A 12735-nucleotide genomic window follows, 5' to 3' on the forward strand; every position below is an offset into this window, starting at 1 on the left:
GGTGTAGCCTTTCCACTTGGGTCTATTGTTCAGATGGCCTCAAGGTAGCTGCCATTAAGTTGTGAGAAAGCTACAGAGACTCAGAACTACATCCAGGAAAGAATTTTGGGTGTGGTTATTGGCATTTGGAATTTACTAGAAGCAAATAAATGAGAAGCTTACCAAATTTTTTGAGGGGATTGTATTACTACTGGAGTCACAAACCTGGGTGAAATAATCTTAAATTGGTCAAGCCTTACCCTTTGGTCCTAAATTTGCATGAGTAGAAAGTAGAGTATGAAGGCTGTGGAGCCTTCAAGGAGGGCATGTCAGAAGTGGCCAAAAATAGTGGGCAAGGAAGGATATCAGGAGGGTGGAGTAAAGGGGCCTAGAGAAAACTAGGCAGTGAAATCCTCCCAAAGAGGCGATTAAAGGACTAAACAGGGAACTTACCCTTTCTTACCAGGCAGAGTGTCTTCGTACTGTCCACCTAGCAGGGCTCCATCATGCTATTAACCAAGGACTCTGTTTTTCCCATTCTTCCTTTTTCTGAACTGGAGTCTTATTGCAGTTATCAAGTCCTATTCCATCATGTTAGAGTGGATGTGTGTTAGAGGCCAGATAACTGGTCTTTTAGTTAATAAATCACTGGGCTGTGAGGAACCACATACAGACCTGATTAAGAAAACATTGAATCCTCAAGAATCCCAGACTCTGAGGTGCATGTAGTGACTAAATGGAGCTTTAGGTTGTCTTCCTTGAGAAGGACATGAGTGCAGACTCTTTATGTGGGAAGAAGGGTGCAGATGGTCAGTTAGTGTCTGGAAGGGTGGACTGTGATAGATTGAAGCTATTTACTAAAAATCTATTTCTTCTTCTTGAATGCATAGCTAGACCACACTTCCTGGGTTACATATGCAGTAGGACACAGCTACATGAGTGAGTTCTAGCCAAAAGAATGTGAGTGAAAGTGATGTAAGCCATTTCCAGGCCAAGAAGGTTATATGTCACATCCTTGCTTCATTCCCTTTCTGTTGGCTGGATATAGATAATGATGAGATCTTAGACCCTGGAGAATAGTGCAGCCACAAGCTAGAAGGAGCCTGGGTTTCTGAATCAGCACATGGAAAAGAGCTGTCTTCAGATTGTTGAGTAAGCGAAAAATAAACTCCTACTGTTTGTGAGCATTTATAAAATTTTGTCACCCCAGCTTAGCCTACTTAATTAATACAAGAAACAAAATAGTCTCTGTGTCTGCTTAACCCTTTCTCTCTCTGAAGACTGGCTTTCGTTGCTCCTCTGTGTGTAACTCAGATGTTAGCTGGAGCTTCCCTCCTCCTTGAGTTCTAGGTGAAACTGGAATGAACTCTCAATTCCTTGTCCTGTGGTTATCCAAAGACTTTTCTAAGATATCTCTGAATTCCCAGTGGAGCTTCTGTTCTTACGGATTCCTTTCCCTCTTGAGTTCCTCAGTTCTCTCTTCTGTTCCATAGTGACCAGACAAGAAACTCAACCCTTTTCTGACTTATACACACACATACACATCACACACACCTCTCATTCACACAAATTCCTTATGAGCATGAGAGGCTGTACAGAGAAATTGGTGAGGAAGAAATGGAGGAAGAGCTTACAACCATGAACTGTAAAACTTCAATGAAACAGTAGGTGTCACCATTCTTAAACCACCCACCCCTGGTGAGTTTCACTAGCCCTTCACTTCACCTTATCTCCTTAGTTTTTACTCTTCTCCCTTCCTCTTTCTCTTTCCCCTTTACTTATACCAAGAACCAGACAAAAGCTCTTGGACACAGTGGACAGTTTAACAATTTGTCACCCTGGGAAGACTGATAATTGGATAACTTTTCAAATCCATCTTCGGAGGGGAGGCAATGCCTTGCATGGGGTGCATGGGGGGAGAACAAAAGAGGAGCATCACACTCAGCCTCCGCTTTGTCTTCCTGAGCAATTCCACTCTGGCCCCAAACATGCACAGCTCACTGAGTAAAATAAAAGTATTGTGTTTAGCTTGACCCACTATCCTAAATAGTTGTTTTAAAACCAATTCTCTGTTTTTATACAATCATGTTCCTGGTGGCTCATCCCAACCTATGTGGCTTATCAGAGTATCTGTTGCAAACTTACACTTTTGTATCTGAGAGAAGTTTTGGGAACCTCAAATTTCCCATTTCCTTCACATTTCCAGTGGCATTTTTATAGTACGGCTTCACTGCTGTTTATAGGTTGGCATTCCAGGCTGTGGCCTACCAACTTCCTCCTAAGACAGCATTGCTCAACTGTCTCCATTTTAGGAGAAAAACCAAGAAATATTTCCCTTTGTCTCAAGCAGTGTGGTTTTCTTCCTCCTCTGATGTCTCGGCACCAATTTATGTTTGTCATTGAAGGATTCCCTAAGTAGCTTATCGAGGTACTCTCCCATACAGAGATAAATTTTTTTCCCTAAAATGAATTCTGGTAATAGTATAAATATGTTTTTCACTTTATTTTACATGGACATGATGGAATATGGCCCTTTTAGCCCTGGAACGCAATTAACTTTGAGCTCCAGAAGGGTTGTCATGTACAGTTGTACAGGTTGTACACCAAGTGACTCTAGGGGACACCTTTTACACCATGATCTATGTGCTTGGTAATCCCTAGAGTTGTGTAGTCCACAACCTGTACAACCATATGTTACAGACCTATCTCAAGGACCATCCACCATCCAACTGTCATCTCAATGGTCTAATTTCAAAATGGTCATCCATTGTGTGTCAGTTCATTCCTGTCCAATCAGATATGCCCAAGTTAGAAACATCGTGTTATAGACACATGGATCCAGAGTTTCAGTCCTTTTGGGGAGCCTATGTGGGGGCACTGGGGTTATATGGGAGAGAAGGTATTAGATGGGAAGGATAGATGTCTCAAAACATGGCATCTACTGAAAGAATTCGGCATTGGCATTGCCAAGGGCCAGTGACAGGAAAAATGAATAGCCAAAAGGCATATAGATATTGTCAAGCCAATGTTTTTAAACTGTGAGCTATGATCCATTAATGAGCTGTGAAATCAATTTAGTGAGTCACACTTTTAAAAACATAAAAATGAAATTGAAAAGATTAGAAGCAGAGAAGCCACCTCTAATAATGGTAAACATTGTTTTGTGAAATTATGTTTTAGTTATTTGTATACTGGATCAGTATATAAAGTGTGGATTATGGTGCAAAAAATTCAAAACGCCAAACCAAAATCCAAACCAGATGGTGATCCTCAATCTTACTTGCCAACCGACAGGTTTGATGCAGATGCCCTGGGACATTTATCTCAGAGCGTGTCTCTGGACATTGTCTCCCCCACTGCTCCTGCCATCTCACCTGATCTGCTGAGCTGACCCTTTATTTTGTAGCTGGTTCTTGCTTCCCAGTCACCCATGTCTCAGACTGTCTTCCTCTCAGCTCCATGCCCAGCTCCAGCTCTGGGGAGTCCAGGCTGGTTAGACTCGCCAGCATCCCCAGAAAGGGAAAGTTGGACAAAAGACAGCAGTCAGAGTCTTGAAGCCCAGCCCTCTCTTGTCCACTTTTCTCTGGTTCCTGAGCCCACCGTTATCTTGGCAGATGGTAAGTCAGAGTCTCTAGCCTGTAGAAGTAGGGTTTCAAGTTAGTTGTGCTCATCAGGGTCCAATATCTCAATGGCACTAGGTATGTCTCAGAGACTCACTTGTTCCCTGAACTGCAACCTATTGCTACCTTTGCCTAATTGAAACGACTGGGCTTTTGCTTAAACTTTTTGCTGTACTCTCTGTGCTGGGGTGCTGCCTGGTGCCTAGATCTTGTAAACCAAGTTATCCTTGGAACTGGACAACATCCCTAACATCTCCTACCCCAAAGTCATAGCTAATTAGATCACAGATGAACACTTGTCATAAGGGCAGCTAGTCTACAGGCTCCCCAAAGCAGCCTATAAGGTAGCCTGGTACAAAAGTTTTGCACAAGAGGATTAATAGTGATTAAGTAAACCAACCAGATGTTCTCTTTCAGAGCTTTGAACTCAATAAGAGAAAGTGAGAGAGTCAGTTGGTAGGAGGAACAACCCTCACCCCACAACCCCTCAGATCTTACTGGCAGGGGAATCTCTAGGTACTGAAGCGTGCTGGAACCAGCCTGGAACTTTGGACCCTGTATCTTGTGCCTCTGCCTGACCCTTGGAAATCTTGGTCCTGGCATCATCCTCTCCCCATTGACCTAACACTTAGCCCAGCCCCTGGGTCAAGCTAGAGGTCAATGGATGCACATATGAATGTCCTCCACCTCTTTTGGGTTGCGGTGTCTGTGGTATGAGCAGTTAGACATCCTGGCTGTGAGTCCTGGCTCTGCATCCTCCTATCTATGTAACCTTGGACAAGTTACTGGAATCCTCTAGGCCTCCATTTTCTCCTCCGTAAGGTGCGCGTGGTATTATTTACCTCTTAGGCTGTTGTGAAGTTTAAAATAGCAGATGTGTGAAAGCCTGTACTTAATGAGCCGTCTAAAAGCATTTAGTGCACCTGAGTATAGGGAAGTTACATGTTATATGAGGGTTGCGCTCTGTAAGACCTCATGGTAAGTAAAAAACAAACAAATTTCATGAAGCAAGACTCTTCCTGGCAAAGGATAGCAGCCATCATGTTGGCCAGCTGGCAAGAGAATCAGCAGAATTTCCAATTCACTGGGGCTCTCGGGTGAAAAATTTTGCAATTTTGAACAGATTTTGAATTTGAGAGTATTTTCAAAATTTCAAAAAAAAAGTCTTTATGATTACCTTCACATTATGCACTTTTAAATATACCCCCAATCAAATTTGCTTAAAATACACTGAGCTCTATGATTTGAGAGAGAAGAAAATGAAAAATGCACACTGTGATGCAAAATGAATGGTTCTTCACGGTCCCGCACAGCTGCATGTTCCCGCACCGCATTAACCTCTGGATCTGCTCAGCCTTCACTCTGGAATTTTTAAATGTCATAACAGTGTACTTTCAAAATAATATGCTTGTGCATCCCCCCGCTTCCCCAAGTGTGTAATCTTGTCAGCATGTTTTATCTGGTGCCATATATCATGCACATGAAGAATCCATTTCCCCAAACAAAACATCACACATGTCCACAGTGTCTATAAATTTTGAATCCTGACATCGATGTTATTATCCTCTGACATTTGGATTGGCCTGACTTGGGCATAATTTGGGGGTGATGTTTTTAAGGAATGAAGGGGATGTCACTCTTTTCTTCCTGATGGGTCCCCTCTGGAGAAAGTGATGTCAGGAACATGCAAGACTTAACCCTGCTGGAGAAGAGGCCCCAGATGCTCTCCCCAGGGTACCAGGAGATTAAGCAGGCCTGATCTGTAAGCATTCCCACTGCAGGGGTGATAACAAGGTCATTCTGTACTTAGGTTTGGCTTTATAATGGTACATCTGGCATCGATAGAGTTCCCTTCTTTCCAAGTGCTTTCCTACTTATGATCTCATTTTGCCCTCACAGGAGGAGGAAAGGGAGCTGCTTGGGATGAGCAAATCTGAGTTTCTCCTTCTCTGGGTCTCGGCAAGTCGCTTCTCAGGTTTAGTTTCTCCATCTGTCAAGTGGTATCAGAATTGCTATTGGGTGCTTAGGGTTGGATACGTACAAATGTGCCTGTGTATCCCAAAGCGGGGAAGTGCTTTGGGAAATCCAAAAAGCTATGCAGGCATACCTCATTTTATTGTGCTTCACTTTATTGCACTTCGCAGATGCTGTGTTGTTTACAAATTGAAGATTTGTGGCAACCCTGCGTTTTCAGCTGATGGTTAGCGTTTTTTTAGTAATAGAATATTTTTAAATTAAGGTGTGTGCATTTTTTTAGCTATAATGGTATTGCACACTTAATGGACTAGAGCATAGTGTAAAGGTAACTTTTTTTTTTTGTGGTACGCGGGCCTCTCAGTGTTGTGGTCTCTCCCGTTGCAGAGCACAGGCTCTGGACACGCAGGCTCAGCGGCCATGGCTCACGGGCCCAGCCTCTCCGCGGCATGTGGGATCTTCCCGGACCGGGGCACGGACCCGTGTCCCCTGCATCGGCAGGCGGACTCTCAACCACTGCGCCACCAGGGAAGCCCCAAAAGGTAACTTTTATATGCACTGGGAAACCAAAAACTCGCGACTCGATTTACTGTGATATTCACTTTATTGCCGTGGTCTAGCACCGAACTTGAAATATCTCTGAGGTATGCTTACAGACAGAAATGTGCTGTGATGATAAAAGTCATTTACACACTCTTGTAAGGATTTAAGAAATAAAACAGTAAAGAGGTTTTCAAGCTTTCTCTTGTGAAGACAGACAGATGAATGGTGGTCGTGAACAGAACACATTTCTTTTGTCGGTTCAGATGTTTGCTCTCTCACTTCAAGGGGTGCCTAAACTGTAGGTCAAATGCCTTTGCCTGTGTTGGCTCTTTCTCCACCTCATTCCCTTTCACTCAAGAAAGTGTATCAGAATGCAAGCAAGTGAGATGTTATTATAAGGGTAACCTTGATTTCACTCAATTCATTTTCATTCAATTTATTTTCCAAAAATGCAAACTTGGGATTCTTATAAGTAATAGAACCCCAACCCAAACTGACTTAAGCAGAAGATAAAATGCACTGACTTGTGTCATATGAGAATATGCAGGGGCAGATGCTTCTGTCATGGCTGGATCCAGAGGCACAAATGGTTTTATCGGGACTTGGACTATGTATACATCTTTAGGTTCTACTTTAGTTTGTGTTGACATTTTCAGGAAGAATCGCTTCATGAGTGATAAATGACTGCTGAACCTTAGGTTTGTATTCTCAAAGCTTAGCACCCTCTGTGAAAAGAGAGCTTTAGTTTCTCAATACTGTAATTCTAGCATAAATCCTAGGATCAAGACTCATTGGGTTGACCTGGAAGCACTGCCCGCTTCCTGAATCAGCCACAGGGTTCAAGCCAATGGGATGTGCTGATTGGCTGGGACTATACTGTCTCCCACTCTTTCCACTATGGGGGGATGGGGGATGGAGGTGGGCTCAGTCTTGTCTGAACCACATAGACTGAGTGGGTGTGGGGTATTCCCTAAAGGAAAATTGAGGGGCTGTTATAAGAAACTAGGAGAATGGAAGCTGGGTGGGCAAAACCAACAGATGTTCTCTACAGTAAACATGATACTTAGAAAATTATTTTTAAGAAGTTACTTAAAAAGTACGTTACAAATGGGTTGTGATTTACCAGGGTGTTAGAATAGTCTGACTGAAAACCTCTGATCTAGTTTGATCCTCTCTTTTTCCAGATATTCTTGTAGCTTGATAAATTTGTTTTGGGGCATAATGAGTTGAAGTTTTATTTGTGATTTTGACACCTCATTAAAGGTTTTCTCAACATACGGAGCCAACCTAAAGGCTCTTCGTGCAAGTTTTCCAAGAAATAAACTGTCCTTCCAAAGGTGAGAAGATTGCTAAGGCCTCCTTTATATAGATTGCAATCTGTACTTCTTGCTATGTGAAGAAAACCTTACCAAAATTTAATGCCTCTGATTTCTCAACTTTTTCATATGCAGGAACAGTAGAAGGAAGTACAAGTTCTATCACCTGGATTTAGAGACAAGGAAACTGCAACAGAGAGAGAAAACCAGGCTTATGTGTAGGCAGCATGGTTAACTACCTCCATAGTATGACTGAGGCGCTTCTCAAGGCCTGCTATTTCTGGAAACCTCTAAAACAAGCAGTTTGTGCCACTGAAGTGCTTTCTTAATGAGACGTGTGTAGTTTAACTGGATCAAGGCATTACGTCGCCTAGAGGCGAATGTATAATTAATGTTTTTCAGGGATCAGTTCAATTCAACAAATAGTTATTGGAGACTTATTACTAGTTGTATCACTTAGGGTGATTTTGGTTGCAAGGGAGAGAATATCCATTTCCAACAGTCTTAAAATATAATACAAATTTATTGATAAGCCCAGTGGTAAGGTGGCCTTCAGGTGAGGTTTGATCCAGAACTTCACCAAAGACCCAGTTTCTTCTTTCTTCTCAGACTTCCAGGCTGTCTGCTTCACCCTAAGGCTGGCTGTCCTTGGAACATAGGATGACTGCCAGAATGTTCTGAGAGCTACATGCTTCCTTATTTACTTCCACCAGGAGAAAAGCAGTTGTCCAAGGAATTTATAAGGGTGAGGCATTTTTTTCCCCAGAGAATCTCCTCCCATCTCACTAGTTCAAACTGGAACATGTACTGCCTATTCCTAAACCAAACTTTGTGGCCCGGAGGATGGGATATGCTGGTAAATAAGGACCATGCCTGGCAGTCTCTTCCCCAGACACTGGGGAAGATAAGATGGGCTGGGTTGTGGGGTGGGGGTGGGTAAGGGTTTTGGCTGAATGTAAATCCACATACTGTCAACAGAAGGAAGGGGAATACATGCAAAAATTCATCTCATTAGGGGTTCTTTTTATTAATGGACAGAATGGTATTGAATATTTGTAACTACTACAAAAGAATCAAATTTCAAGGAGAAAAGAGAAGATCATTTTAATTTTGGACATATTGAGTTTCAAGTGCCCACAGAATGATTTGGGCAATACTGTTGAGTAGGGAGTTAGGAATAAGGACCCATTCATTACTCAGAAAGTCAGGTTTGGGCTGGCAATTTAGATAAGGTGGTTAAGGACATGACAGTGGAGACAAGTAAGTTCAGGTTGAGCATCTAGGGGCAGTGCAGGGCCAGTGCCCAGGGGAAGTGCAGGGTGAGTGAGAAGGAACCCTGACACCTACAGAAGTGGGAAAAGGGAGGGGGACCCTGGGGGCTGGAGGAGAACGCTGTATCAGGAAGGCCTGGGGGAGAGCAGTTCACGGAGGAGGGAGGCGTCATCTCAGAGGCCACGTTAGATGAGGCCTCAGTGGTGTGCGCTCAGTTTGACAGCTGGGAGGTATGGGGCGGGTGGAAGAGAGTCAGTGGGGAGAGACGAGGAAGGGAGGTGGTGCAGGCAGTGACAGGGCTTCCTCATCCTGTAAGCCTGTCTCTGAAGGTCAGGGCGAGCTAGGGCAGGACTCAGAGAAGAGGGAGAAGACGATCTTCTTCCTGACAGGGTCTTAAATGGGTTAGTGCTTTTTGTACCAGGCCATTTAACCTTTTGATGCTCCTCTCTCTGGACAAGGAGGGCAAGTGTGGGCATAGGAGGTGGAGGCTGGGGTCTACTACAGCCGGCAGAGCCTAAATCCTTCCTTTTTCTAGACTAGGTAAGGACTGGTGGTGCCCCAGGGTGACCATCCGTAAAGCGCCCAGGAACCCAGCTGACTTCCTGCCCTTCCTCTCCACCCAGGCCAGCCCCAGGGCATCTTTGAGTGGCAGCTTGGGCATCCTGGGTGGTAGCGGGTATCTGCACTCCTCTCTACTCCCACCTTCCCCTACAGGAAGTACTGAGGCTCCTCCAACTCCACACGAGGACCTCCCAGATTGTCCAGTGTGTAGACTACTTCCCACGATGTCCGACTTCCCCAGTCCTCTCCCTTTCATGCCTATCTTCATCTGGCCGCTCAACCTTCATCTGTTTCAAAAATCCCTATTTGAGCTGTGGGAGCACCTGGGACCTGGGACACAGCATCTGATGAACATCTTTAATAGGCTTTAGCCCCTGCGCATCTTTCATCCTCCTGTCTCAAGGGACTCACAGACCCTTCTCCTTTCTAGCTGTTGCTGGTAGTACCCCTGTGACCCCCTTCTTCGCTGCCTGTCCCCATGGAAATCACCCTAGGCCAGTGGGCGGTGCCTAAGTTCAAGCTATGGGGACTGGGCCCATGCTGGTCTGTCAGCACTTCAGAGAGAAAATCTTAAGCAGGGTGTTTCTGGGACTTGGAGAAGGGAAGGGAGAGTTCAGAGGAATGCTTCACAGGAATGCTAAGATTAACGCCTCTAGTTAGCGCCCAGAGGCGCTCCTGCACTCCGCTGTCCTGCTGCATTGCATTCATCTCTGCACTGGGCCTCAGACCTGGGCAGTTTCTGGAAGCATGAGCCACTTCTGAGGTGCAAGAAGAGGATTCCAGGAAATGCATGAGGCCTCAGAGGGGGTTGAAATACTTGGCTGGGACTAAAGCTGCCCTCATCGGGACACTGGGCGCTGCTTCTGTAACAGGGGAGCATTTGCTTGTTCCCTGGAGTCACCACCACCCCGCACCTCCCCTCTGTAGTGGAGCATCAGGTTACTTGTGGTTCCAAGTACTCCAGGTCTTGCATTCTACCTCTGCCTGTTCTGGGCGACAATTGATTTTAGCAAGAGACCAACCTGCTCTGTGCTCAGCACGAGCTTAGTAGGGCCATTAAAGTAGATTTTTCCTACCTTTAACTCCCTCTTTATGTTAATGGTTCAGCTCCAAAGGCAACACTCAGGCAAAGAAAATATTTAGAGAAACAATCAACTTTGTATTCTGTTCTTTGAGGAATAAAATCAAGGCATTACAGGGAGTCAGAGCTGTACTATCCAATATGGTAGCCACTAGCCACATGTAGCTATTTAAATGTAAAGTAAAATTAAATAAAATTAAAAACTCAGTTTCTAAGTCATACTAGCCATAGTAGGTGCTCTGTAACCACATGTGGCCAGTGGCCACCCTATTGGACAGAGCAAATGAATATTATTCCTCTCCAGAATGTTCTATTGGGCAGAGCTGGCCTAGAGTAATAGAGGTCAACTTCATAGAATAGGTATGGCTCGGGCTGGGCCTGGACAATAGCAGAATTAGGTAGAAGAGGAGGGGTAGGGTCTTCCCGGTGGGAGAAACTATGAAACTGCGCTCAGAGATTGGAATGAACCTGGCAGTTTGGGACAACACCCAGGGGAAGAGGCCTAGATGGAGCAGAGACTTCCTTTTGAGCAACCATGGAAGCCATCACCACTGATGATAAAAGCACAGGGAATGAAAGGGAGGAGGCTGCCCTCCTCCTCTCAATTCTCAACCCCATATCCCATCCTTCATACTCACTCTACTCCCTCAGGAGGAGAGGGTTCTGATGGGACTGCAGCTCCTGATCTCTGGAGAGAGGCATCTTGGTATCATAACTCATCTGCTCTTTTCGAAAACACAGCTGGGAATGGACTGGGATGGGAATCTGGACCTGTGACCTGTGACCTGTGACCTCCCTCTCCCTACAGCCTGGATATCTGATGACCTGACCTCTAAACCTCCTTGGCTGGGTAGGGAGTGAGGAAGCTTAGAAGTCAGGCCCACCTGAATTCAAGTACTGGCTCACTAGCCAAGTGCCTGTAGCCAAGCCATTTAACTCCAAGCCTCAGTTTACCCATCTGCAAAATAGGGATGATAATAGCGTTGACCTCACAGGGTAGTCATGAGAGTTCAATGGATAATGTTTGCAAAGGGTGTGGCATAGTTCATGGCAAAATAAATGTTACCTATTCATGATGTTATTCCTTAGACTGAAGCTATGTACAGGTTCACTGCTGTTGTTTCTGTTTCCCTCTTAATTAAAAAAAAATTATGTAGTAGATTAATCAATTTTTCCTTAATGATTTGTATTCTTTGTGTCTTATTTAAAAAATTTTCCCTACCCCAAAATCTTAAAGATAGTCTTCTGTATTTTATTCTAAAATTGTCTTTAAGTAAAATTTTAATTGAAGAATAATATAGGAAAGTGTGTAAGTTGTAATAGTGCAGCTCCATGAATTTTCACAAAGTCAACATATTCATGAACCAGAACCTAGATCAAGAAAGAACATCATCAGTTCCCTGGAAGCCCCATTTCATCTCCCTCAGTCACTACTCTCCTGCTAGGGTGACCACTAACCTGACTTCGAATGTTACAAATAGGTTTTTCCTGTTATTGAACTTTATAAAGGCGGATTCATACAACATCTACCTCTTAGGTGTCTGGGTCCTGTTTGTAAGATTCATTCACGTTGTGCATGAGCAGTAGTTTCCCATGGCTTTATTCTATTCAGTTGTATGGATATACCACAATTTATCAATTCTACTGTTTATGGACATTTGGGTAGTTTCTGATTTGGGGCTGCAATGAATAGCGCTGCAATTGTATGTGCCTTTTGGTGAACCTATGACTGTCTGTCTGTCTGCTGACTGTGCAGACATAGGAGAAGAATATCTTGGTCATTCTTCACTTGATATTAGAGTCACCAAATGCTAGAGCAGGGACAGGGCTTAGAGGGCATCCATTCTTCCATATTACAGATAAGAGGATTATGGCCCAGTGGGGACAATGACCCCTGAGGTCACACAGTTCAGCAATTGGCAGAAGCAGGTCTCCTAAGACCCTTTCTCCTTCCAGTTCATCCTGTTGCTTCTCTTGAGAGATCAGCTGGATCCTCTTTTCTTTAAGCTCCATGCCAGTCTCCCCTGCCCCTTAACACACACACACACCTGGAAGCACAGTTGCTGTTCCAGGGAACCTGCAGCCTCTTAGGGCATTCACAGTGTGCAAAGGTCCTGAGACACAAGGGAAGGTCCCTCTGAGGAACTGGATGGTGAGGCTGGAGCCCAGAAAGAGGGGCATTGGTGAGGTGGAGGGTTGGACAGAGCCTTGCCCAGCATAGCAGCTTAAGGTTTTTAAACTTTTAAAGCCCATTTGCAGTTGACAGGCGATCATGTCATACAACAAAATCTTCTTTAGAGAGCTTTAATCTATTACATTTATTTTTTACTACTTAACACCCACATGATTCCAATTCCACCTAACTTCAAAGAAAGGAAGAAAGACTTGG

The sequence above is a fragment of the Globicephala melas genome, chromosome 16 (genome assembly GCF_963455315.2).
Source record: "Globicephala melas chromosome 16, mGloMel1.2, whole genome shotgun sequence".
NCBI classification, from domain to species: Eukaryota; Metazoa; Chordata; class Mammalia; order Artiodactyla; family Delphinidae; genus Globicephala; species Globicephala melas.